Source organism: Castor canadensis, chromosome 14, assembly GCF_047511655.1.
Source record: "Castor canadensis chromosome 14, mCasCan1.hap1v2, whole genome shotgun sequence".
NCBI classification, from domain to species: Eukaryota; Metazoa; Chordata; class Mammalia; order Rodentia; family Castoridae; genus Castor; species Castor canadensis.
Window position 1 is genome coordinate 44,895,001 of NC_133399.1, and position 26,292 is coordinate 44,921,292.

A 26,292-nucleotide genomic window follows, 5' to 3' on the forward strand; every position below is an offset into this window, starting at 1 on the left:
TGGGAGTATTATTGCTGGATCATATGGTAGTCCTATTTTTAGTTTTTGAGAAGCTTCCATAATGTTTTCCACAGTGATTGTACTAATTTACATTAACACGAGCAGTGTATAAATGTTCCTTTTTGGCACATCCTTGCCAACATTTGTTGTTGTTTGTGCTCTTGATAATAGCCATTCTAACAGGAGTGAGGTGGAATCCTACAGTGGTTTTGATTTGCATTTCCTTTATGGCCAGGAATGTTGATCAGTTCTTTTTGTGTTTTTTGACCATTTCTATTTCTTCCTTAGAAAAAAATGATTCAATTCATTTGCCCATATCTTCATTGGGTCCTTGATTTTTTTTGGAGTTAAGTTTTCTTGAGCAAAGTATATATTCTACTTATTAATCCACTGTCAAATGTATAGATGTCAAAGATTTTCTCCCTTTTGTGGGCAGCTCTTATATTTGGTAAACATTTCTTTACTTGTACAGAAACTTTTTAATTTCATGTAGTCCCATTTTTAAAAATGTTTCACTCATGTATTGACATGTGCATACATTGTTTGGGACATTTCTCCGCCCTGCACTCAACCCTCTTCCTCTCCCCTCCTATACCCCCTTGCTTCCAGGCAGAACCTGTTCTGCCCTTTTCCCCAATTTTATTGAAGAGAATTCATAAGCAATAATAAGAAAGACAAAGCCATTTTGCTAATTGAGATAAGGATAGCTATACAGAGAGATTCCTAGCATTGCTTTGATGCACAAGTGTGTTATGACCTAAGTTGAAACCATCTCTACCTAACCTTTGCACTAGTTCCTGATCCCCTTTCCATATTGACCTCTGTCACTTTAAGGTTTCTATATTAGTTCCTCTGCAGTGGACACATTAAACACTTTCATGTTTTGTGTTTCCTACCTATCCCCATAGCTCCCATATATACTCTCCTCTTAGCATGTGACCCAAGTCCAATAACAATGATGTATTTGCCTTAGATATAAAGTCTGCATATGAGAGAGAACATACAATTTTTTGTCTTCTGAGCATGGCTAATCTTGCTCAGAATGATGTTCTCCAGTTCCATTCATTCACATGAGAATAGTAAGATTTCATGGTTGTTTCCATAACTTGGCTATTGTGAATAGTGCTGCAATAAACATGGGTGTACAAGTGCCTCTGGAGTAACCTGTGTTGCATTCCTTTAGGTATATCCTCAGGAATGGGGTTGCTGGTGTTGGGCCCCAGTTAAAAAATAACAGGGACATTGTCATTTCAGGCTCAGGCTCTTTGTTTCTTAGAACTGACCTGAGCACGACCTCATCCCTGGAATGCACCATAACCTGGGTATGAACTCTCTTCTGGAATGCACCATCTCAGCCCTGGTCCAATCATAATTGAGCAAAGCAGGCCTTTGCTCAAGGTGACCAAATAAGGAATAACTTTGGCCACATTCCTCATGGCCAGGACACAGTTGGAGTAAAAACCAATCCCAATATGCCAAGACCCCCTTACCTGAATAACATCCAATCTGTTCACCCCCAGGATGGGAAATCCTGCCTCCTGCCCTTCCCCAATAAAAACCCTGCCAGGGTGGGGCTTGGGGCTCTCTATGCAGATCCGCTGTGTCGGTGAGGTTGGAGAGCCCAAGCTTAAGCCCGAATAAAGGCTCTTTTTTTTTGCATGCGACTTTGGACTCCTGAGTGGTCTTTTGGGGTCTCACAATCTGGGTACAATATTTGGGGGATTGTCTGGGATCCCCAGGACCCCCAGGACCCTGATTCATGGAGCCTGATGCCGGCTGGTAAGTGTTTTATTTCTGTGAAGTGTCTTTTCTGAGTGTTGGGCCCTATTAGGATAGCCTGCAGGTGGTCTAGGCGGAATTGCTGGAAGACCCCAGGCTGTGGGACTCAGGAGATGTCCCAAGCCCACCGGACCGGGAATGGATCCCATTGGTTAAGCTGAGGAGACGAAGCGGGTCGTGCCCACAGAATGGCGAGAGGCCATCATCTCATTTTCATTTTTGCCTTAAGGCGCCAGGGAGTATTGTTGTTTCTGTGTGTATAGTCTTAGTGTTCATTGTTGTGTGTGTGACTTATATGACTTTAGAAATGGGACAGGCACAGGTGACGCCTCTCAGTTTATTTTCAGACCACTTTTCAGATGTCAGAGCTCGAGCTAGGGAACAAGGACTAGAAATTAAGAAAGGCAGACTCTCTATTCTTTGCAGGAATGAATGGCCAACATTTGGCATCTGATGGCCACCAGATGGCACTCTAGACATTTCTACCATTTGCAGAGCCAAAGATGTAATCTTTGGAAAGCCGGGACACCCAGACCAAGTCCCTTATATTGTGACCTGGCAAGTCTTAGTGGAAGACCCCCCTAACTGGTTCAAGTCCCTCTTGCCACCGCGGTTGCCAAAACTAACTGTCTTAACTTTGCAGGAAAATGAGCAATGGAAAAATGAAACTAAGCCCTCTGCCCCTGGGTCTACTGCCCAGAACTCTACTGTCCCCCTCTACCCTGTCTTACAGGGTGGCACTGAGGAGCACCTCTTGTCTCTACCACCACCCTATCAGTCCCCACCACTGAGGGTGGAGGCACCTGAGCCGCAGGGCCCTGGGGAAGCTGAGGTTGGCCCAACTCCCTGAGCTGAAAGTCCCCCTCATACCAGGAGAAGGGCTCAACGGGACCATCTAAAGCCATCAGCTGATTCCACAGTTCTCCCGTTATGGGCAATAGGGCAACGCAATGAAACGGGAGACCAACAAATGCAGTATTGGCCCTTTGCTACTAGTGACCTTTATAATTGGAAATTACAAACACCAAAGTTTTCTGAAAAACCTCAGGGTCTATTGATCTTTTAGACTCTGTCCTATTCACCCACCAGCCGCCTACTTGGGACAACTGTCAGCAGTTATTGCAGATTCTGTTTACAACTGAGGAAAGAGAGAGAATCCAGGCAGAAGCCCACAAGTTGGATCCCAGAGATGATGGCAATCCAACCACTAACCAAGCCAGGATTGATGAGGGCTTTCCCTTGACCAGACCCAATTGGGACTATGACAGGGCAGAGGTAAGGAGAGGCTCCGGGTCTACCACCAGGCTGTAATGGGGGGTCTCCGAGTGGCCACTAGGCAGCCCACTAATTTGGTCAAGGTAAGCAATGTACAACAAGACAAGGCCGAATCGCCAGCGGCCTTCTTGGAATGGGTGCTAGAGGCATACCATACTTATACTCCTATGAACCCGGAAGCACCTGAAAATAAGAATGCAATTATTTTAACATTTGTAAATCAGTCAGCCCCCAACATAAGGCATAAATGTAGAAGTTGGACAGGTTAGCTGACAGGTCCCTACAGGAACTCCTGGCAGTGGCTGAAAAGGTTTATAACCATTGGGAATCTCCGAAGGAGAGACAGACTCTAATGACCTTGGAAGCAGGGGCAAAGCAGACTCGTCAACTCTCCAAGATTCTCTTGGCCTCCACTGGAGAATTGCCAGGAAACCGGGCACGTCAACTGACCGGTTGACAGCTGACCCAGGTAAGAGAGGGCCCACAGGGGGATGCCCTAAGCTACAGAAAAACCAGTGTGCTTACTGTAGAAAGCTAGGCCACTGGATCAAAGAATGTCCTGAAAAGCTGCCTACAAAGCAAGATGATGGTGGGGGCCGAACCCAAGTCCTGGAATTAGAGGAACTAGAGGACTAGTGGGGATGGGGTTCGGACCCCCTCCCCGAACCTAGGGTAACTCTTAAAGTGGAGGGGACACCTGTAAGTTTTCTCATGGACACGGATGCTCAACACTTGGTCTTGACATGGCCACAAGGAAAACTATCACAAAAAAGGTCTTGGATGCAGGGGGCAACCGGTATGAACCAATACCCATGGACTACCTGAAGAACAGTGGAACTGGGCACGGGCCGGGTATCCCACTCATTTATGGTCATACCAGAATGCCCCTCTCCACTCTTAGGAAGGGACTTACTTACTAAAATAGGAGCCCATATTTACTTTGACTCAGGAGAAACTCAAGTAACTAATAGGGAGGGATGACCCATCCATGTGCTGACCCTCCACTTGGAGGATGAATACAGGTTACATCCAAGACCTACTCTCCTGTTGGGAGTAGAAATGTCCGAATGGCTGCAGAAACATCCAACTATGTGGGCTGAAACTGGAAGCATGGCATTTGCAGCCCATCGCACTCCCATATGGGTGGAATTAAAGCCTGGTGCTTCACCAGCTAGGGTCAAGCAGTACCCAATGTCCCTTGAAGCCCGGAAAGGGATCACCCCTCATATCTGACGCCTCTGAGAACAAGGTATTCTAATACCTTGCCATTCCACATGGAACACTCCCTTATTACCTGTAAAAAAGCCCAACTCCAATGACTACTGGCCAGTTCAAGACTTAAGAGAAGTCAACAAGCGGGTCATGGACATACACCCACAGTGCCTAACCCTTATATGCTCCTGAGTTCTTTGTCCCCCTCCAGAACTTGGTATACAGTCTTAGATTTGAAAGATGCCTTCTTCAGCCTCCCCTAAGCAGAACCAAGCCAGCCACTCTTTGCTTTTGAGTGGCAAGACCAGGAGGAATAATTCAATGGACAGCTCACCTGGACCAGACTGCCCCAAGGGTTCAAAAACTCACCAACCATCTTTGATGAAGCCCTTCATGAAGACCTGAGTGAGTATCGGGTAAAACACCCCCACTCACCTTGTTACAATATGTTGATGATATCCTGATAGCTACAGACAGCCTCTGAGAATGCAGACAAGGGACAGAGGACTTATTGGTTATTCTAGGAGACCTCGGCTACCGAGTCTCCACAAAAAAATCCCAGATATGTAAAAAAGAGGTAATCTACTTGGGCTACATTCTTAAAGATGGACAGAGATGGCTCAGAGAGGCCAGGAAAGAGACAGTGCTTAAGATACCCACCCCTACTACTAGAAGGGCAGTCTGAGAATTTCTAGGATCAGCTGGCTTCTGCTGCCTCTGGATACCCAATTTTACAGAGCTGGCCCCACCTCTATGTGAGGTTACCAGAGAAAGTGAGCCTTTTACATGGACTGAAGACCAAGAGAAGGCCTTTGCCAAAATAAAACAGGCCCTGCTGTCGGCCCCTACCCTAGGACTTCCTGATATTACCAAGCCATTTCATCTCTTCGTGGATGAAAGAAAAGGCATAGCTAGGGGGGTACTAACACAGAGTCTAGGGTCCTGGAATAGGTCGGTGGTGTACTTCTCCAAGTAATTGGATCCAGTGGCTACCAGCTGGCCTCCTTGCCTGTGAATTATTGTGGCGACTGCCCTATTAGTCAAGGATGCAGATAAATTAACATTGGGACAGAAATTATTTGTCCCCACTCCTCATACTATAGAGGGGATCTTAAGACAGCCACCCGATAGATGGATAAGTAATGCCTGAATGACCCATTATCAAAGCTTGCTTCTCAATCCCCCATGTGTCCGCTTCCTCCTGAGTATGGCTCTCAATCCAGCCACCTTGTTGCCTGACCCAGACCTGGAAGCTCCCTTGCATGATTGCTGGGGGATCCTGAGCCAAGCTCATGGGCTCAGAAAAGATCTGACTGACCAACCGCTCTCAGATGCTGAGATCACTTGGTTCACAGATGGCAGCAGCTTCATTCGGGATGGACAAAGGTATGCAGGGGCAGCAGTAGTGACAGAATCTGAAATAATATGGGCAGCCGCTCTCGCTGCGGGAACATCAGCCCAAAGAGCAGAACTGATAGCCTTAAACAAGGCCCTCGAACTGGGTAAAGACAAAAAGCTCAATGTGTACACTGATAGCCGATATGCTTTTGCCAGGGCACAAGCATATGGGGCCATATACCAAGAGAGAGGATTACTCACGGCAGGAGGAAAAACCATTAAAAATAAACAGGAGATTCTGGATCTGCTGGCCGCTTTATGGCTGCCAAAAAAATTGGCCATTGTCCATTGCCCTGGGCACCAAAAAGCAGAAACACCCATAGCCCGAGGAAACTGAAAGGCAGACCAAACAGCCAGAGAGGTAGCCTTACAAACCACCACAGTCCTAACCACTCAGCTACCCGACCCAGGGTCACCAACGCTGCCAGATCAGCCCCACTATTCTCAAGAAGACTTGAGGTCAATACATATGCTACCTGTAACCAAAAAAATTGACAATTGGTGGTATACGGGAGACCACAAGATAATTTTGCCTGGTGACCTAGCTGAAAACCTCCTCCACCACATCCACCGGACCACCCATTTGGGGACTCGGAAGACAGAAGACCTACTAAGGAACACCCACCTGAAGGTGCTCAACCTTAGGCCACTCAATGACTCAATTGTCACCAAATGCCTTAGCTGCAGGCTAACTAACACGAAAAGTGTGCCTAAGGGACAGGGGACTCGACTAAGGGACTCCAAACCAGGATCCCATTGGGAGATGGACTTCACAGAAATAAAACCTGGTAAATATGGCTATAAATACCTCCTAGTTTTGGTAGATACTTTTTCAGGATGGACTGAGGCATTCCCCACCAAGCATGAGACTGCACAAACGGTCATAAAAAAACTGTTGGAAGACATCCTACCAAGGTATGGTATGCCAGTGGGCTCCTGAGCTCTGACAATGGACCAGCCTTTGCTTCTCAGGTAACTCAAGAGTTAGCCAAGATATTGGGGGCAAAATGGAAATTACACTGTACGTATAGACCCCAGAGTTCGGGGCAGGTAGAAAGAATGAATAGGACCCTAAAGGAGACCCTTACCAAATTGACCAGGGAGACTGGTGGGGACTGGGTGGCTCCTCTTCCCTTTGCCTTATATCGGGTGCGGAATTCACCCTATCAGTTAGGATTAACCCCTTATGAAATCATGTTCGGAAGACCTCCTCCCATCTTACCTAATCTGAAGGCTGAGTTGATTGCTGAATATGATAACCGACAATTGCTTGATTCTTTAGAAGCCATAGCACAGGCTCACAAGGATATATGGCCTCGTTTAAAGGCTATCTATGAGGCTGCTCCTCCTCCTAACCCGCATAACTACCAACTGGGAGACTGGGTCTATGTGTGCAGACACTGCCAGAAAAACCTTGAACCACGCTGGAAAGGACCATACGTCGTGCTTCTAACCATGCCGACGGCTATTAAAGTCAACGGGATCATCACCTGGATTCATCACACCCATGTCCGGCTCACAGATCCCCACGATTGACTGGAGGATTATACTTCACAATGGAAGATCAACAAAGATACGAACAATCCCCTTAAACTGAAGCTGTGCCGTTCTTGATAGTTATCCTAACACTTATTACAACTGTATGTACTGCCCCCATCAACCCTCATCAACCTCTTAACCTCACTTGACTAGTCACAGAGACTTCTACGGGAGAAATCTTGGCCCAAGTCTCAAAAATAGCACCCCTTAACACCTGGTTCCCGGAATTGGGTTTTGACCTACATGCACTTTTCCCAATTATGCCCCGGACCTACTCTGGCATATTCCTTACTATTATGTCTGTCCTGGTAGAGCTGACAAGGGCTGGAGAAAACAATGTGGGGGAGATAAAGGCTATTTTTGTTACTCCTGGAGTTGTGTGAGCACAGGAAACATCTACTGGTCACCCCTGATAAAGGATGATCTTATTGCTGTTACCCAAAAAGACACACCCACACACTAGGGTAGATGGAGGGGTAACTGTCCCTCCCATATAACCTCCTCTAGTTGCAACCCTATCAAGATAATCTTTACCAACAGAGGTATGCAGGATGGAATGTGGGAAACAGGAAAAACTTGGGGGCTCCAGTACCCCAACGGCGGGAGCCATCCAGGGAGATTATTTACTATTGTCTTACAAAAAGAGGTCCCCAACTCTCCAGAGCCCATACCCATTGGTCCAAACCCTGTCTTAATTCCCCCAGTGATACCTAGGCCAGCCACAATTACCCCGATGACACCTAAATCTGCAACCACAGTTCAGGAACATCACTCCCCAGGTATATATTCCCATAATAAGAGCCTTCCCTTCTCCCACTATCCTATCTGGGAATTAATGACCAAGACCTTTGAAGTACTTAACTCCTCCCAACCTAACCTGACAAAAGAATGCTGGCTCTGCCTGAATGCTCAACCTCCATTTTATACTGGAGTAGCTATAATGGGAAACCACACTCGGATCAACCTGACCCATTGCTCCTGGGGACTAAATGGTAAACTTTCTCTCCAACAGGAACAGGGACTTGTGTTCGGTCCCCTAAAGCCTAGCTCCTTATAGGGCTCTGTAATCAAACCATTGATATCTCAAACAACACTTATTATTCAGCTACCTCAGGGTGGTGGGCTTGCTCCACAGGACTAACTCCTTGTATCCATGGGACAGTCCTCAACAAAGGTAATGGTTACTGCGTTGTGGTGCAACTCTTCCCCAGGATAACTTACTATGAAGAAACCCAGATGGAGCTGGCCTTTTCCCCTATTCCTTCTTCCAGAACCAAGAGAGCTATAGGGGCTGCAGCAATTTTACTGTCCTCATTGGTTGGCCTAGGAATAGCTGGGGCAACTGGGGTCAGTACTTCAGCCTTAATTTTGCAGGACAAAAATTATAGGGCTCTCCAGGCAGCCATCAATTCTGACCTCAAAAATCTAGAACAGTCAATCACTAAATTAGAAGAGTCTCTAAACTCCTTGGCAGAGGTTACTCTACAAAACAGAAGAGACCTAGACCTCCTCTTCATGCAACAAGGAGGCTTATGTGCAGCTTTAGGGGAAGAATGTTGCTTCTATGTTAACCACTCAGGGGTTATTAGAGATTCTATGATGTTGCTTAGAAAAAGGATCAAGGATAGAGAGCCTAAAAACTCAGGATGGTATGAACAATTATTCAATTTGTCTCCATGGCTCACCACCTTACTCTCAGCTTTGGCCAGGCCTATAATACTCCTCCTATTAATGTTGACTATAGGACCATGCATAATTAACCGGCTGCTAACTTTCATCAGAGAATGGGTAAATACAGTCCAACTCATGGTGCTAAGGTTGCAATAGCAACCTCTATATACTATAACCTCTACCTCCTCCTCAGACCCATGATTGGGCCTGAAGAATTTACTATAAGAATGGGGGAAATGTTGGGGCCTGGTTAAAAAATAACAGGGACATCGTCATTTCAGGCTCAGGCTCTTTGTTTCTTAGAACTGACCTGAGCATGACCTCATCCCTGGAATGCACCATAACCTGGGTATGAACCCTCCTCTGGAATGCACCATCTCAGCCCTGGTCCAATCATAATTGAGCAAAGCAGGCCTTTGCTCAAGGTGACCAAATAAGGAATAACTTTGGCCACATTCCTCATGGCCAGGACACAGTTGGAGTAAAAACCAATCCCAATATGCCAAGACCTCCTTACCTGAATAATGTCCAATCTGTTCACCCCCAGGATAGGAAGTCCTGCCTCCTGCCCTTCCCCAATAAAAACCCTGCTGGGGTGGGGCTCGGGGCAGTCTGTGCAGATCCGCTGTGTCAGTGAGGTCAGAGAGCCTGAGCTTAAGCCCGAATAAAGGCTCTTTGTTTTTGCATGTGACTTCGGCCTCCTGAGTGGTCTTTTGGGGTCTTGCGATCTGGGTACAACAGCTGGATCATATGGCAGATCTATGTTTAGATTTTTAAGAAGCCTCCATATTTTTTTCCAGAGTTGTTTCACTAATTTGAATTCCCACCAGAAGTATATGAGGGTTCCTTTCCCCCCATATCCTTGCCAAAACCTGTTGTTGGTGGAGTTTTTCATGATAGCTATTTTAACAGGGATGAGGTGGACTCTTACTGTGGTTTAGATTTGCATTTCCTTTATGGCTAGAGATGATGATCAGTTTTTCATGTGTTTTTTGGGCATTTGAATTTCTTCTTTTGAAAATGATCGGTTTAGTTCAGTTGCCCATTTCTTTATTTGTTCATTGATTTTGGTAGAGTTTAATTTTTTTAAGTTCCCTGTATATTGTCTGATGTATAGCTGGCAAATGTTTTCTCCCACTCTGTGGGTGATCTCTTCAGTTTAGAGACCATTTCTTTTGTTGTGCAGAAGCTTTTTAATTTTATGTAGTGCCATTTGTCTATCCTTTTCTTAGTTACTGTGCTGATGGGTTTCTATTGAGGAAGTCCTTGCCTATACCTATTACTTCCAGAGTAATCCCAGCTCTTTCTTGTACTAACGTCAAAGTTTCAGGTTGGATAAACTTCTTGATCCATTTTGAGTTGATACTATTATTGGGTGATAAAAATGGATCTAGTTTCAGTTTCTTGCAGATGGATAACCATTTTTCCCAGCAACATTTGTTGAAGAGGCTGTCTTTTCTCCATTGTATGTTTTTGGCACCTTTGTCAAAAATAAGGTGGGCATAGCTGTGTGGATTCATATCCTGGCCTCTTTTCTGTTCCATTGGTCTTCATGTCACTTTTTGTGCCAGTACCATGCTGATTTTAATGTTATGGCTTTGTAATATAATTTGAAGTCAGGTATTGTGATACCTCCAGCATTGATCTTTTTGCTGAGTACTGCCTTGGCTATTCATGGTCTCTTGTGTATCCAAATGAACTTTGGGGTAGATTTTTCAATCTCTGTAATGAATGACAATGGGATTTTGATGGGAATTGCATTAAACATATAGATTGATTTTGGGAGTATAGCCATTTTTACTATGTTGATTCTACCAATCCATGACCAGGGGAGATCTTTCCACCTTCTGTAGCCTTCCTCGATCTCTTTCTGCAGGGGTTTGTAGTTCTTCTTGTAGTGGTCATTCACATCCTTTGTTAAGTTTACTCCTAGGTGTTTCTTTTTTATTTTTTTGAGGCTATTGTAAATGGTATTGTTTTCATATATTCTCTCTCAGTTTATTTGTTATTGGTGTATAGAAAAGCTAATGATTTTTGTAAGTTGATTTTGTATCCTGCCAACTTGCTGTAGATGTTTATGGTGTCTAGGAGTTTTTGAGTAGAGTTTTTGGGGTCATTAAGGTATAGGATTATATAATCTGCAAATAGGGATATTTTGACAGTTTCTATACCTATTTGTATTCCTTTTATTTCTTCTTGCCTAATTGCTCTAGCTAGGAATTCCAATACTATGTTGAATAGGAGTGGAGATAGTGGGTACCCTTGTCTCATTCCTGATTTTAGGGGAAATCGTTTCAGTTTTTCACCATTAAGTATGATGTTGTCTGTAGGTTTGTCATATGCAGCCTTTTCAATGTTGAGGTACTTTCCTTCTATTCCTAGTTTTCTTAGAGCTTTTGTCATGAAGTGGTGTTGCATCCTGTTGAAGGGTTTTTCTTCATGTATTGAGATGGTCAAGTGGTTTTTGTCTTTGCTTCTGTTAATGTGTTGTATTATATTTATAGATTTGTGTATGTTGAACCATTCCTGCATCCTTGGGATGAAGCTGACTTAGTCATGTTGAATGATCTTTCTGATGTGTTGGATTTAGTTTGGAATTATTTTATTGAGGATTTTTGCATCAATGTTCATTAAGGAGATTGACCTATAGTTCTCCTTTTTGGAGATAACTTTGTATGGTTTTGGGATTAGTGTAATACTGGCTTCATAAAATGTGTTAGGTAATGTTCCTTCCCTTTCTATTTCATGGAACATTTTAAGGAAGGTTGGTATTAATTCTTCTTTAAATGTCTGGTAGAATTCAGCAGAGAATCCATCAGGTCCTGGACTTTTCTTCTTTGGGAGACTCTATTGCTGCTTCAATTTCATTTTGTGTTATAGATCTATTCAGGTGATAAATATCTTCTTGGTTCAATTTTGAATGGCCATACATATGTAGAAATATGTCCATTTCTTTACTTTCAAATTTATTAGAATATAGGTTCTCAAAGTAGTCTCTGATGAGTTCCTGTATTTCCATGGTATTTGTAGTTATCTCCCCTTTTGCATTTCTGATTTTATTTATGAAGGTTTTTTCTTTCTTCATTTTAGTCAGGTTTGCTGGGGTCTGTCAATCTTATTTATTTCTTTGAAGAACCATCTTTTTGTTTCACTGATTCTTTGTATGGTTTTTTTGTTTCATTGATTTCAGCCCTTATTTTTATTATTTCTCTGCCTATGTTTTTTTTTGGGATTTGCTTGTTTGTCTTTTTCTAGGAGTTTAAGATGAAGCATTAAGTCATTGATTTGAGAGAGATCTTTCTGTTTTTTAAATATATGCACTAATGGCTATAAACATTTCTCTTAGGATTGCCTTTGTTGTGTCCCATAGATTCGTGTATGTCGTGTTTTCATTTTCATTAACTTCCTGGAACCTTTTAATTTTTTCTTTTATTTCATAAATGATCCATTGATCATTGAGCAATGTGTTGTTCATCTTCCAGTGGTTTGTATGATTTTTACTGTTGATTTTGATCATTTTAATGCATTGTGATCAGATAGAATGCATGGGATTATTTCTATTTTATTATATCTACTGAGGCTTACTTTGTGCCCTAAGATATGATCAATTTCGAAGAAAGTTCCATGGGAAGCTGAGAAGAATGTATATTGTGCAGCAGTTGGGTGAAATATTCTGTAGACATCAGCTATGTGCATTTGATCTATGGTGTGATTTACTTCTAGAACTTCTTTATTGATTTTTTTTGTTTGAATACCTATCTATTGGTGATGGTGGGTATTACAGTCTCCCACTACCATTGCATTGCTGTCTATATATGTTTTTAGGTGCTTCAGAGTATGTTTGATGAAATTGGGTGCACTGATGTTGGGTGCCCATAGCTTGATAATTCTTATTTCCTTTTGATGTATTTCCTCTATTATTAGTATGGATCATCTTTCTTTATCTCATTTTATTAATATAAGATTGAAGTCTTCTTTGTCTGACATAAGTATTGCTACTTCTTCCTGTTTTGGTGGTCCATTGCCTTGGTAAATCTTCTTCCAGCCTTTCACCCTAAGTCAGTGCTTGTTTCTGTCAATGAGTCAGGTCTCCTGTAAGCAACAGATTCTTGGATCTTCCTTTTTAATGCAGTTTGCCAAACAGTGTCTTTTTATGGGGATTTTAAGTCCATTAACATTCAGTTTCAGTATTGATAGGTTTGTGGTTATTCCTGTCTTATAGTTGTCCTTATTGTTTAAGGGTTTGATTGTGTGCAGCTGAATAAATGTTACTCTTTTCTTTCTTGTCTTTTCTTCTCCTGTGGTTTGGTACTGCCTTTCCTTTCATGGTTTTGTTTGTTTTCATTTTCTGTGTGCAAAATTCCTTGGAGAAACTTTGGTAGTGGTGGTTTGGTTGTCATGTATTGTTTTAGTTTCTGCTTATCATGGAAAACTTTTATTGCTCCATCTATTTTGAATGATTTTTTTGCTGGGTAGAGTGCCCTAGGGTTCAAGTTATTTTCATTCAATTCCCAGAATACCTCACTCCATGCTTTTCTTGCTTTTAAGGATTCTGTTGTGAAATCTGTGATTTTAATGGGTTTACCTTTATACGTTATTTGTTTTTTCTCTCTTACAGACTTGAATATTCTTTCTCTATTCTCTCTGCTTATTTTTTTAATGATGATATGTTGTGGGGTAGCTCTATTTTGGTCAACTCTGTTTAGTGTCCTGGAGGCTTACTGTACCTTAATGGGCATAGTTTTTTCTAGATTTGGGAAATTTTCTGTTATTATTTTGTTGAATATATTATGAATTCCTTTGCTTGTACCTCTTCTCCTTTTTCAATAACCATGATTCTCAGGTTTGATCTTTTGATCGAGTTGGTGAATTCTTTCATGTTCCTTTCAAAGGTCTTGAGTTGTTTGACTAATAGTTTTTCTTTTTTTGCTTAAATTTCCATTTTGTCTTCAAGTTCTGAGATTCTGTCTTCTGCCCATTCTTGTCTGCTGCAATAGAATTCCATTGTTTTCTAATTCTCTTTTATTCTTATTTCTGAGGTTTTCCATATCATTGGTCATTTTCTTTTTAATATTGTCAATTTCTGTCCTTAATTCATTTATCTCTTTATGTATGGTGTTCCTTGTTTCACTTTGGTGCTTATTTAGGTCTCCTATGAGTTCCTTTATTTGTTTTGGTGTCTCCTCATATTATTTATTTGTTTTCTTAGAATTTCTTCAGTTCCTCTTCTATGTTTTTTTGACCATGTCTAGTAGCCTCTCCATGAAATTCTTAGTGATTACTTTCAGGATTTCTTCTTTTAAGTTGTTCTTGTGGGGTTTGTTGGGTTCCTTGGGATAGTCTGTCTTTGTTTTGTTGGAATCTGGAAATGAGTATCCATTTTCTTCATTTCCCTCTGAATACTGCATTAATTTATTTTTGGGGGGAGAATTGTTTCCATACATTTTCCATTTTCCCATCAATCCACTTGGTGTTTCTCTGTCCCTGGTCTGTTTGTAATTTAGTATCAGTTAACTTACAATAGCAAATCTCACAAAACAAAGAAAGGAGGAGAAAAAGAGAAAAGAATAAAAAAAAAGAAAACCCAAGAAATCAACAGGTAGATTGGTGGACAAACAAACAGGGAACAAAACAAACTAACACATAAAAAAATTCCAAGTTCAGGAACAATAGAATTGCATTCTTATTAGTTCTGGTGTTACACCTTCAGCATGCAGTCCTGGTGTTGTTATTTAAGCAGAAGTTGTGTCTTAGTCTCATCAGGTGGTTGGGGTGAATCACCAGTTTTTTTCCCATCTTTCAGCACTGCTTAGTCAGCTCCTCCCTCAGTGAGGTTTGGCTTGTCCTTAGTTTCTGCAGTTCAGCTCTGCATTTCATCAGCCATCCTGCTTTTGCCTCACCCCCTTCCTCTGAGTCAAGGTCAGAGATCCATCATTTGGCTCCCTGCTGTCATTGTGTTATGCTGGTTGCTGATTACTTTTCAGTTTTGCAATATTGTTTGACTTTAGATGTTGCTCACTGGCTCAGGAGATGAGATTTTTGGACTGCTATCTGCCCTATTTCAGCCAGTGGCTTATCACCTGCCCTCTGTCAGCCCATCTGCCTTTCCAGCCTTTGTTTACTGAAACTTTGCACGCAGGTCAGCTCCTTGCCACTCCACTCTTCTCCAGTGCACATAGAGCACCCCACCCCCTCTGTTTCATGTTCATTTTCAGTTCCCTGTTTACTATTCAGTTTTTGTTTTGTTTTGTTCTGTTTGCAGGACAGGGAGTCAGTCTGTCCAAGGGGCTATGCTGGTTTATCCCAGGGGTAACTGTGGGAATGCCACATGCCAATTATTTGCCACCTGTTGGTCTGCTGTATGTCTCCCCAGGAGGTTTGGAGCCATTGTCTATCAGCATAGGAACCCTCCTGTTTTCTCAGTGCATCATGGTACAGAGAAACTTTGTACAGGCTGGATGTTCAGGGTTTCTGTGGGAAACCCTCAGGACCCCCAAAGCCTCTTGGAAAAAAGTGGAGTCACTGTATCTTTTGGGCAATGGCCCTAAGAGAGAATTCAACAGTCCAAGAGGACAGTTGCTGAACTCCCCTGTTCTCTCTCTGCATTGGACCAGGAAGACCCAGTCCCAAGAACATGATGTTCTGCACTTGGGCTCATAGCCATAGCAATGTGACAGCCAATCCTAGTACACATGTCAAGGGAAAGCTGGGGACTGCCAAGTACTCCTTCTTCTTTTCTGCACTGCTTAAGTACACACTTCAGAAAATAAACCACACCATTGCTGTCCAGCACAGCTCTGAGTTCATGTCATTATTTGCTACTTGAGCACCCAAGGCCAGAGTTGGAGCCCCTGCTGCAGCTGGACTGTGGAAGGTGTCAAAGCCCTGATTCATCTTGGTGCTTTTGTTCTGCCAAGTGTGTTGCCAGTGTCTCAGCAAAATTTTTTACTTATGGAGCTCATGCTGTCTGTTTCTGCATTCATCACCATCTTTTCATGTAGTCCCATTTGTAAACACTTTATCTTCATTGTTGAGCCATTTAAGTTCTATTTAGGAAGTCATTGCCTATGTCTTTTATTTCCATGTGTTCCCTGCTTTTTTCTGCACCAGCTTCAAAGTTCCATGTCTTATATATGTGGGAATGTCATGAGGAAACTCACCGTATAGTTATCTTAAACAAAACTGTCATTTGTTTCTTTTTTAACAAATCAGAGATTTGAGGGAAAACTAGGTCCTTTCTGGGGGAATTGGTGACAGTGGGAGGAGTCAGGATGTGGGGAAAGTGTTTAGAAGGGTGAATATCTTGCAAATAATGTGTACACATGTATATAAATGAAAAATTGAGACCTGTGGAAACTATTCCAGGAATGGGGGGAGTAAAGGAGAATGAAGAGGGAGTGAATTCAACTGTGCAATATTTGATATAAGAACTTTTATAAACACCACAATGTGCCCCCAGCACAACAATAAAATAAATAAATAAAATAAAATGAAGGTGCAATCAAAAAATGGTTTTCATTTTCAGTAGCAATTCCAACCTCATTAACATATATCATATTCACATGAGTAGTTTTCATTCCAAAGATAAATAAGTAAAACATTGATGGGTGATCATTAGGTGATCATTTATTGAAAGGTGGGATAACTAAAGTAGTTATATGTGCATGAGTCACAGAGGCCTCTGAAACAGCATTGTACCTTTCTTTTGCTGGATGAGCTGGATCTTCTAAAAAATTACTGTGACTGAATTTATACATTTCCTCTTAATCCAGTAAGCAAAACATCATCATTTTGTAACACTTACATTAAAAATACTTTATGTTAAGAAAATGTCTACTTTATTATAACTAAATATTATAGTTAAAAATTGGGGGGATATTTTTATGTGATTAAAACATTCCAAACTGTACTTTAATATCTATACATGAACAGTTATAGTAAGTTCAAGGAACAGTTAAGAATAAACTAAAGTGAAAATAATTTTGCTAATATTTTTATTTACTCAAAGAATTTCTCATGATATTTATGTATTTCTAAAAGTAAAAGAAATTAACTGATAATACAAACAGTTATCACTGAGAAGCGGGTAACACAAAAAAAAAAACTCAACAGACATGCTCAGCTATATGGAACATGCACTTTGGGGGAGCCATTTTGTGGCAGGAATTCACTGATCATCAGGTGATGCATATAAAATGAAGCATAGTTCATCTTTGCAACAATAGAAATATATAAGAGCATTGCTGGCAAGGTCTGGGAGACTAGAAACCCAGAATCATCATCACCGACTGACACATCAGGGTATGTGCATGAATTGAAGGCAGGAACAAGTTCATAGTAGGGCATATATACATCAAAGCCATGTCCACTGAGGTTGAAAAAAGAAATCCATAATCCTAGATGACACAAAATCACTGGGACTATGATTTTCAAAGTTAATGTGACCAGAGTCACATGTGGGGTTGGTTAATATTTTGGAGTACTACCTATATTTTCTGATTGAAAAGGTATGTACGGGACCCAAGAATTTGTAATTTAAAATGCTCCTTAGTGATGATGATCTAGTTGGTTCAAGTATCATATTTTGATTTGTGGGTTTGTAATCATTAAAGAAAAAAATAGCACGCAATCACTATTTAGGAAGATTAGCTACAAAATATATACCACCAAGTATCAAATGAGCTGGAAAAAGAAAGCAGAAAAAGGTGTCTGCTCTAGGGAAAAAAAGCCCATGGTTGTTTCTCCCTTTTCCTTCCTTCCGTCCTTCCTTCCTTCCTTCCTTCCTTTCTTTTTTTCTTTCTCTTTTCTTTTCCAATAAGCAGAAGCTAGAGCATCATCAGAATTGAACTCTATAACATCCTGGACCCCTGACCCATAGAAAGCCTACCTGTGCCCCACTGCACTAAAACCAGTCCCAGTAAGTGCCTTGAGAAAGTGGCATGCCATTTCCACCCCCGCCCCCCTGTGGCCAGTTTTAAAAGTGCCTGCATAAATCCTCAGACCAAACAATTGACCAAATCACACCACAGGACTCCCTTACCCATCTCCTGGGAACATAATCCAGCACAACCCCTGGGCAGACTGAATCCCCCTGAACAAAACTGAAATGCATAAACAGTGAATTGTAATCTATCACAGACAGTTGGGGTCAGGTGGAATGCTGAATCTGCCTTGGAGAATGGGGGTGGGGCAAGGAGCAGAACTTTTAAGAAACTAAGGTGGGACAAGTAACAAAAGCTGAGAGTGGTGGTGGGGTGACAAGCCAACCTCCCAAAGCAAGCCTATGGTGGATTCCTGAGCTTGTCTTGTGGGACTGAGGGTGGTACTCAAAAGTAAACTGCCCCACTTTGCTGGGGAGCTGACCAGACAGTGTTGCAGTGGTAGAGCAACTCAGCTGGTCCTTGGTGAAAACAACAACAGATCTGACCACCTTGCACTAACTGGCAGTGACTTACCTCAGGTCCAAATTGCAACCTGCCCAATGGACAGAAGGAACCAAATACTGCTCACAGGTCAGTCACCTGGGAAGACCACTTTAGAGCACCCAGTTGTAATGAATGTCTCATAACTTCAAGAAAACAAGAAAAAAAAAAAAAAAACCTTCAGCCATCTCCCCCACCAAGCTCTCCAAAAAGAGAGGCAGCGTCCTTCCCCAGAAAGCCCAAAATATAAGTGTCAATACCAGACTTGGATGCCAAAGGAATATGTCCAGAACTTTTACCAAATAGACTGAACATTTTGTTGTTGTATGTATTTTTTTGTATTATTACATTTTCTATCACTGTTCTCTTATCCCAATTCTTACCCACTTCATTTTCCTTCCTTTTCTAGTACTACAATCCATTGTTCTCCCTCCCAACTACTCTTTCAGCACCTTCTCATCCACTGTCTCCTCCTGCTTCACCTCCCTTCCCTATCATTCCCAACCTGTCATCACACTACCCCTCCCTCCCACACACTCACCATCTGCTAACTAGCACGCTGTACCAACTTTGTACACCCTCAGTCCCATGCAATGCCTAATACAAACACCCTCCACTACAACATTGGAAACGCAACTGAAAAAAATAGGGCCACAAAATCCAGCATCCCCCATACCACTTCTCCCTCCCAAACACCCCCCTTCTTGAACTCCTTTTAACACCACCTTTACCAATTACACAAGTTTCTATTTCTAGCCAAACAAACTTAGCCACCAACTTCCACTGTTTATAGATATTAGTACCAAGGGATTTCTATACAAGATGTAAACAACTGATACGGCATTGAACTTGTGAATTTGTTATTGTTAATTTAACCCTCCAAGGACAGACAGAAAGAGCACATCAATCTAGCTCACAATCAAGTTAGTCACAACACAAAAATAAAATCTAGAGAAAGAAAACAGGCAATTAAAATCACCAACTAGCCAATCAACAACATAGTGGCACAGCACCAATTGGAGTGATGGGGAGAAGAAGAAGGGAAGGAAACTACACTCCTAAAAAAACAAAAAAGCAAGCAAACAAACAAAAACCCCCCAACTTAATAGATAATGTAGTGGGAAATGAAGAAAATGGATATCCAGTTCCTGACCCCACAAAACAATGATAAATGTCAATTATGAGCCTGGTGATAACCACAAAAAAATTCCTCAAAGAAGAAATCACTGAGAAATTCATAAAGAAAATACAAGACATAGTTAACCATAACATACAATTTGTACTCAAAAAATTTCAAGACACCAAAAATAATGAACATGAGAAGATATGGAAAAAAAATGAACTCAGAGAGGACTTTAGCAAACCCAAAAGTGAAACAAAAGACACTATAAAGAAAGAGGTATATGAATCAAATATAGCAACACAAAATATAAAAAAAGAATTGAACAAGGTATGGAAACCCTCAGAAAAAAGAATCAAACAGAAATCCTGGAACTAAAAAGTCCATTTAGTCAAACAAAAAACATATTGGATGTTCACTACAGCAGATAAGAACAAGTGGAAGACAGAGTCTCAGAGCTCAAAGATGAAATAAATGTTAAATTAAAAAGAGATAAATTTTTAGTGAAAAAACTCAAGAGTTGTGAAAGGAATAAGCAAGAATTCAGTAACTTCATCAAAAGACCAAACCTAAGAATCATGGGCATTGAAGAAAGAGAAGACATGCAAGCTGAAGGGATATGCAATATATCCAATAAAATAGTAACAGAAAATTGCCCAAATATCAAGAATAATGTGCCTATTAGGTACAGAAAGCCTCTAAGACATGAAACAGACTTCACCAAAATAGAAACTCTCCATGGAGTATTAGCATTAAAAAAAAATCTGTCACAGAGAACACAGAAAGAATATTAAAGACTAAGAGAGAAAAAAATAAGGTATAAAGTAAACACATCAAAATAACAGCAGACTTCTTAACAAAAACATTAAAAGTAACAAGGGCATGGAGTGAGGTATTTTGCACACTGAAAGAAAACAATTTCACTCCTAGGACACTCTACCCAGCAAAACTATCATTCAAAATTGAGGGAGGAATAAAAGTTATCCATGATAAACAGAAACTAAAATGATATATGACTAGCAAGCCACCACTACAGAAGATTCTCCAAGGAATTTTGCACATAGAAGATGAAAGCAATCAAAGTCCTGAGAGGATGGTGAGTATTAACCCACTGGAGAAGAAAAGATGAGCAATCAGAGAGCACCATTGATCTGGCTGCACACACTCAAATCCTTAAACACCAAAGCAGCTAAATGGCATACCTATCAATATTAACACTAATTGCCAATGGACTCAACTCACATATCAAAAGACACTGTCTGGCAAACTGGATTAAAAAGGAATAACTGACAATCTGTCATTTACAAGAGAACCATGTTATTGACAGAAATGAATACTGGCTTAGCATGAAAGGGTAGAGGAAGATTTACCAAGCTAATGACATCCAAAAACTAGCAGGAGTAGCAATACTTAGACAAAGTAGACTTCAAACTTACATTAGTCAAACAAGACAAAGAAGATTACCTCATACTAATAAATGGTGCAATATATCAAAAGGAAACAACAATCATTAACCTATGTGCATCCAATATCAGTGCACCCAATTTCATCAAACACACACAAAGGGCTTAAAAGCACATATAGACTGCAACACAGTGGTATTGGGAGACATTAATGCCCCTCTATCACCAATAGATAGGTCATCCAAAAAAAAATCAACAAAGAAATGCTAGTGCTAAATGACACCAGAGGTCAAATGAACCAACTGATATCTACACAATATTTCATCCAGAAACAGCACAATATACATTCTTCTCAGCAGACAATGGAACTTTCTCCAAAATTGACCATATCTTGGGACACAAAGCAAGCCTCAGCAAATATAAGAAAATAGAAATATTTCTATGCATTCTATCTGACCACAATGCATTAAAACTAGAAATCAAAAACAAAAGAAGCAGTAGAAAATATGCAAACAATTGGAGGCTAAACAACACATTGCTCAATGTTCAGTGGGTCATAGAATAAATAAGAGAGGAAATGAAAAATTTCCTGGAATTTGATGAAAATTACAACACAACTCACCCGAACCAATAAGACACAGAAAGGGCAGTCCTGAGAGGAAAGTTTATAGTCATGAGTGCATATATTAAAAAGGACAGAAAGATATGAGATAAATGACCTAATGCTACATCTCAAATTCCTAGAAAAAACAAAAAGAAGCAGAACCTAAAACAAGCAGAAAAAGAGAAATAATAAAAGTAAGGGCCAAAATTAATGAAAAAGAGACCAAAACACCCTCCAAACAATCAACAAAATAAAAAGTTGGTTTTTGAAAAAATAAACAAGACTGACAAGCCCCAGGCAAATCTGACTAAAATGAGGAGGGAAAAGACCCAAACTAGTAAAATCAGAAATAAAAAAGGGGAGATACCAGTAAACACCAAGGAAATCATCAGGGACTACTTTGAGAAACTGTATTCAAATAAATTGAAAAATCTTAAAGAAATGGACAAAATTCTAGATTCTTATGGCCATCAAAACTGAACTAAGATGATCTTAGCCCATTATGTGTTACATATAACACATAATGAAATTGAAGCAGCAATAAATAGTTTCTTGAAAAAGAAAAGTACAGGACCCAACTGATTCTCTGCTAAATTCTACCAGACCTTATTATTATCCTAAGGAAGAACTAACACCAACACTCTTTAAACTTTACCACAAAAAATAAAGGGAAGAAACACTGCTTAACTCATTTTATGAAACCAGTATTATACATATCCCAAAATGAGACAAAGACACACACAAAAAGGGGAACTGCATGTCAATCTCCTTAATACCCATTGATACAAAACTCCTCAATAAAATACTGGCAAACCAAATCCAACAAAGCATCAAAAAGATCATTTGCCATGAGTAAGTTGGCTTCATCCTAGGGATGTAGGGATGGTTCAATATACACACATCATTAAATGTAATAAAGTACATTAATAGAAGCAAAGACAAAAACCACTTAATAATCTCAATAGATGCAGAAAAAGTCTTCAATAAGATTCAACAGCATTTCATGTTAAAAGCCCCAAGGAAACCAGGAATATAAGGAATGTAACTCAACATTGTAAAGGCTATATGTGACAAACCTATACCCAACATCATATTTAATGGGGAAAACCTGAACCCATTTCCCCAAAAGTCAGGAATGAGACAAGGGTGCCTACTCTCCCCACTCCTATTCAATGTAGTCTGGAATTCCTAAGCAGAGAAATAATGCAAGAAGAAATAAAAGGAATGCAAATAGGTAAAGAAGGATTCAAATGATTCACATTCCCAGGTTACATGATCTTATACCTTAAAGATGTGAAAAACTCCACCCAAAATCTCCTAGACACCATAAACATCTTCAGCAATGTAGCAGGATACAAAATCAACTTACAAAAATCAGTAGCCTTTCTATACAACAACAATGAATAGACTGAGAAAGAATATAGGAAAACAATTCCACTTACAAAATCCTCAAAAGAATAATAAACCTAAGAATTAATCTTAACAAATTATGTAATTGACCTCTATAAGGACAACTACAAACCACTGAAAAAAGACTTCAAAGAAGACTACAGAAGGTGAAAAGATCCTGCATTCTCATGGGTTGGCAGAATCAATACAATAAAAATGGCTATACTCCCCAAAGCAATCTACATGTTCAACACAATTCCCATCAAAATCCCAATGACATCCATCACAGAGATTGAAAATTCTACCCTGAAGTTCATTTGGAAGGAAGGAGATTACAAATAGCCAAGGCAATACTGAGCAAAAAGAACAATGCTGGCGGTATCACAATACCTGACTTCAAACTATACTATGAAGCCATAGCAATAAAAACAGTATGATACAAGCACAAAAACAGATATGAAGACCAGTGGAACAGAATAGAGGACCAGGATATGAATCCACACAGCTACACCCACCTAATTTTTGAAAAAAGTGCCAAAGGACCTTAATATCAGACCTGAAACCTTGAAGCTAGTAAAGGAAAGAGCTGGGAATACACTAGAAGCAATAGCTATGGAAATTGACTTACTCAGTAGAACTCAAGTGGCTCAGCAACTAAGAAAAAGCATTGACAAATGGGACTATTAGAAATTAAAAAGCTTATAGATAACAAAAGAAGTAGTCTCTAAATTGAAGAGGTCACCCACAGAATGGGATTAAATCTTTGTTAGCTATACATCAAACAAAAGACTTGTAACCAGAATATACAGGGACCGCAAAAAACCTAAACTCTCCCAAAATCAATGACTCAATAAAGAAATGAGCAACTGATTTAAACAAAGCTTTTTCACAGGAAGAAGTTCAAATGGCTAAAAAACAGATGGTGAAAAATTCTCACCATTCCTAGACATAAAGGAAATGCAAATCAAAACCACAGTAAGATTTCACATTGATCCTGTTGGAATTGCTACCATCAAAAACACCACCAATAACAGGTGTTGGCAAGGATGCAGGGAAAAAGAAGCCCTCACACACTCTTGGTGGGAATGTAAGCTAGTACAACAACTGTGGAAAAAAATTGGAGGATTCCTAAAAAACTAAAAATAGATCTGCCATATGATCCAGCAATACCACTTGTATGTGACTTAGATTACTACTAAGGCACCTGCACACCTATGTTTATTGCAGCACTATTCACAATAGCCAAGTTATGGAAATAGCCAAGATGCCCCACTACTGACAAATGAAGTAAGAAGATGTGGCACTTAAACCCAATAGAATTTTACTTAGCCACAAAGAAGAATGAAATTTTGTCATTGCTGGTAAATGGATGGAAGTGGAGAACATCATCTTAAGCAAAAGTTAGGCTCAGAAGGTCAAAAATCACATGTTTTCCCTCATATGTGGATTGTAGTCCTAAAACAAATGCAGAAATATTATTGTCTGGGGATAGCACATTAATAGGAGACTGAGCATGTAAGGGAAGGGAAGCATGTAAGGAAAGGGAAGAAACCAAAAACTTGAATGTGGTTGATATGCTTATGGTATAGGAATGAATATAGTAATCTTAAACTGGCAGAGTCCACTGTGGGAAATGGTCTATGAAGTAGTGAAGAGGTCTGGTAGAGATAACCCAATTTGGGTTGTAATACACATATGCATGGAAACAACACAAAGAATCTCCTTGTATAGTTGTCCTTACATCAAACTAGCAAAAACGCCTTATTTTTATTATCTCTTATGGTTTTTTTTTTTCAATAAAACTGGAGAAAAGAGGGTGGAACAGGTTCTGCCCAGTGGCAGGAGCGTTGAGGGGAGGTGACCCAAATAATGTGTACACATGTAAATAAATGCAAATACGGTAAAATAAAATAAATAAAAATTTTTGAAAAAGAAACAGACAAATATGAGAAAACAGTAGTTTAGAAGGCGCTTAAGGACAGATATTGGCTGCAATTGGAATATATATTTCCAAAAGTAAGTCTATCAGATCCTTTTCCCTGAAAGCACTGGCTAGAATGAAGAATTAGGAGAGAAAGCAACAAACAGCTGTTGATAGGTAGGACTTTGGGCCTCCATTCACACCTGTAATGCTGTAGGACTTGCTAAGAGGAACACTGAAAAACAAATAACTCATAGGATCAGAATTTTTTAAAAAGTAAATTGGTTATTAAATTACTCTTTTTATATTCAAGATAAATATGTTGAAGCAACAGAGTCAGTTAGATAAAATGAACTATTGCACATTTTAAGGAACAAACATGACTGGCAATTTTGAAAAACCCTATTAATCTGTCATGCCATGCTCTATGGCAAATTGTCTTCAACATATGATGGAATAACAACATTGTCAACATCACTCTGAGATATTGCTATAATAAGATGCTCTCAGTCATTCAAGGCAAACCCAAGCCCTTTTATCCCAGGTATTTCTGTATAATAGTAAACCTTGCAAGTGAAATAAATGATGCATTTGTACAGTCTTCCCTTCCTGAAATTCAAGACAGGAAAAGAAAAAATAAATACAGACAGACTTTCCTCCCTGGAATGGGAAATAGCAGAAAATGTGCCAGGTGCCTTTTCTTTCCCTCCATATAAAAGATGGTCATGCTTAAGTTTATTATTAGTCTAACATGCTACAGTAACGTGCAGTGATTATGCAGAAATGACATTAGTTTAAACCCCAACATGCTCCCTTAGGGCATTAAAATTATGCAGAAAAATTTCAGAAGAGTCAAGTTAATGCTTGGTCATGAATAGATTATATGTCTGTTATCATGAAATAGCCAAGAATGTGTGGTAAGAACCATCATGTTTTAAATTAGTCTGTAGCCCCAAGATAATTCTCTAGAATGCTGCAATAAATACATAATGTATTCCTTTATGTGTTATATTTTTGTTTCATTATTGATGAAGCATGAAGCATTAAGTGCATATTTTAATAATTAGTGCTTGAATTCATTTTGCAGCAAGTCTGATGATAAATACATAGTTGCTATAATACAGCTGCATTAACATGCATTTTAATGTGTCCTTCTTCATATTGAAGGGTGATGTAGGTTTGTATGTTTTAGATGTTCTGTTAAGTTTTATGAATTAGACAATATAAAAGTATAAAGGGAAAACAGATTCAAGAGCATTAGCAATGTCAAACTGAATGGGAGGAAGCATTTTATCTAATGATTTCTCAAACAGCCTAAGGCTTTAATAGTTGGAATGTAGTTTCAATTTCATTAGAAAACACTGGGGAAATCATCCATTCAAGTGTGCTAAAACAAAAATTCCACGAGGCTCACAATATCTTTACTTTGGAACTCTTATGTCTTGAAATAAAATAGGCAAGGGCAAAGACCAAAAACATTTGAGGCCCAGAGAATTGAAGACTTGACACATTTTGATCATGAAACTCACTGCAAAACTATTTGATGAATGAATAAATAA